Source organism: Pseudorasbora parva, chromosome 22 (genome assembly GCF_024679245.1).
Source record: "Pseudorasbora parva isolate DD20220531a chromosome 22, ASM2467924v1, whole genome shotgun sequence".
Taxonomy (NCBI): Eukaryota; Metazoa; Chordata; class Actinopteri; order Cypriniformes; family Gobionidae; genus Pseudorasbora; species Pseudorasbora parva.
In genome coordinates, this window is record NC_090193.1 from 277,501 (window position 1) to 280,000 (window position 2,500).

At 46.0% G+C, this 2,500-nt stretch overlaps 3 non-coding genes across 3 annotated transcripts; all 3 read left to right on the forward strand.

Annotated features, from left to right (window-relative positions):
• Positions 1-59: 59 nt before the first annotated feature.
• On the forward strand, positions 60-133 carry trnai-aau (transfer RNA isoleucine (anticodon AAU)). Its single transcript has one exon. It is a non-coding gene; the product is annotated as a tRNA-Ile (tRNA).
• A 1,038-nt stretch (positions 134-1,171) lies between these two features.
• On the forward strand, positions 1,172-1,243 carry trnap-agg (transfer RNA proline (anticodon AGG)). Its single transcript has one exon. It is a non-coding gene; the product is annotated as a tRNA-Pro (tRNA).
• Positions 1,244-1,352: 109 nt separating this feature from the next.
• On the forward strand, positions 1,353-1,424 carry trnap-agg (transfer RNA proline (anticodon AGG)). The gene has a single exon. It is a non-coding gene; the product is annotated as a tRNA-Pro (tRNA).
• Positions 1,425-2,500: the final 1,076 nt, after the last annotated feature.

Genomic DNA, 2,500 nt, shown 5'->3' on the forward strand with positions numbered 1-2,500 from the left:
GCTTCATGTTTTAGCCATTAGATTCACAGGATTTTCTGCCAGGTTGAGTCAGCAGGCTAGGCCGGTTAGCTCAGTTGGTTAGAGCGTGGTGCTAATAACGCCAAGGTCGCGGGTTCGATCCCCGTACTGGCCAGAAGTTTTTTGCAGTCCTGTGATCATCACCTTTTCAGCTACCTCTCTCCAAGCTGGCTGCTCTAAAACACCCGTGACCTGCAAGAAAAAGGCCGAAATAGCTCAGTTGGGAGAGCGTTAGACTGAAGATCTGAAGGTCCCTGGTTCGATCCCGGGTTTTGGCATGCAGGCACTGTGAAGAGAGCCCCCTGTCTGGTTCCATGGTGTAATGTTTAGCACTCTGGACTCTTAATCCAGTGATCCGAGTTCAAATCTCGGTGGCACTTTTATTTCTGGATATGCTCGTTTATGTTGGAACCATAGAGCATGAATGGAAGACGTGACAAATGTTGAGACCATTACGTTTAGGTTTTATTCCCCTCAATTTCTGCCAACTGATGGTGTTTGCGTTCCTTGCCACCGTCGCCTTAACGGGGACCCTTAATATTCAAGAGTAGTATTGATTTGACTGCACTCACACTACTGGATGAGAAGTAAACTCGAAGTGAAATGAGCTGGACAACGAAACCGCTGTTTTCTGCATAGCTTCTTTATAGCTGAATTTAATTTGTTTCATAGTCAAAGAACTTTACACAGTTATGAAACGAACCTCAGCTGAATAATGACACTATTGTCTTTTGAGGAGCTGAATTACAGCACAGTTGAATTCTGCTTGCATCATGGATCATTATTTTCCTGTTTATGACTGTAAAGCTGCATTGAAACAATCTGCACTGTATAAAAGGCTGTGTAAATAAAAGTGACTTGGCTCACGTGATCATGCGATGCTTTGCCGTGCCCCCTATTGTCTTACGCACTCCAGTCTATCATTCTTCGCAGGGGGAAGATAAAGCATAAAGTACTCACCTGGCCGCAGTAAGAAGTCAGGCACACTCTGCTGCCTAAAGTCAACAACTCAAATAAGTTCGGATTCAATCCAACCATGCACCCATGCGAGTCCTCTTTAAGAATTAGTCAGTCGCGGACGCTGGAAGTCTGACAGTGCCTCACATCTGAAGCCATACACAAAGTGAATTCTGATGGACCACCAAAAGGGGTCGGCTCGTTGGTCTAGGGGTATGATTCTCGCTTAGGGTGTGAGAGGTCCCGGGTTCAAATCCCGGACGAGCCCTGACTTCTTGCCCCGGTTTATAAAGGGCCTGACGTCCACGACTTTTCTTCAGAAGCCTTGTGCAGAGTGAGATCTGATTTCAGATGAGGCCAGATGACCTGCAGAGTGTGGCTCGTTGGTCTAGGGGTATGATTCTCGCTTAGGGTGCGAGAGGTCCCGGGTTCAAATCCCGGACGAGCCCTGTCTTCTAACGCCGGTTTATTAAGCTGATCCAGAATGCAGCCCTTGCAGCTGATCCAGAATGCAGCGGCGAGAGTGGTCTTTAATGAGCCGAAGAGAGCGCATGTTACTCCTCTCTTCATCAAACTGCACTGGTTGCCAATGGCTGCTCGCATCAAATTCAAGGCACTAGTTATCGCCTACAAAACAACCTCTGGCTCTGCACCAATATACCTAAATTCACTTGCTCAGACTTACACACCCTCCAGAAGCTTGCGTTCTGCGAGCGAGCGGCGCCTCGTGGTTCCATCCCAAAGAGGCATGAAATCGCTCTCACGGACATTTTCCTGGACCGTTCCCACCTGGTGGAATGACCTGCCGATCTCAATTCGTGCTGCCGAGTCTGTAGCCATTCTTAAAAAACATCTTAAGACACATCTTTTCCATTTGCACTTGACCAATACAGAATAGCACTTACTGATCACCACAGCAACGACCAAAAGCGCACACTCCTGGATCATATCTTACTCTCTCATCCGGATTTGTGCCTTCAGGCGGGTATGTTACATAGTTATCATAACTATCAGAATCCAGTGTTCTGTATATTGCTTACGTGAGTTTTTGTTGTAGATGGCTATTGCTGCGTGTTTAGCTAGAATACAAAACCAACCCATTGGGCCACTGAATCTGCATTAACGACAACAGCTGGGGCAACAGCCTTAGTCCTAATGGGTTGTAGCTATCTTAGCTATCAAAATCCAGTGTTCGGCACTTTGCGGACGTGAGTTTTTGTTGTAGATGTCTGTCTTTAAAAAAAAAAAAAAAAAAAAAAATTGTTGTGTATTGTGCTAATTAATTGAGATTTCTTACAGCTCTTACAGGTTTTTGGCCTTGTCTGTTCCGTTGCTTCTATTACTCTCCCCTTTTTTGTAAGTCGCTTTGGATAAAAGCGTCTGCTAAATGATTAAATGTAAATGTAAATGTAAATTAAGGGCCCGCCATCCACGTCTTTTCTGCCGAAGCCTTGTGCAGAGTGAGGTCTGATGGTGGATGATTCCAGGTGACTAGCAGAGGGTGGCTTGTAGGTCTAGGGGTATG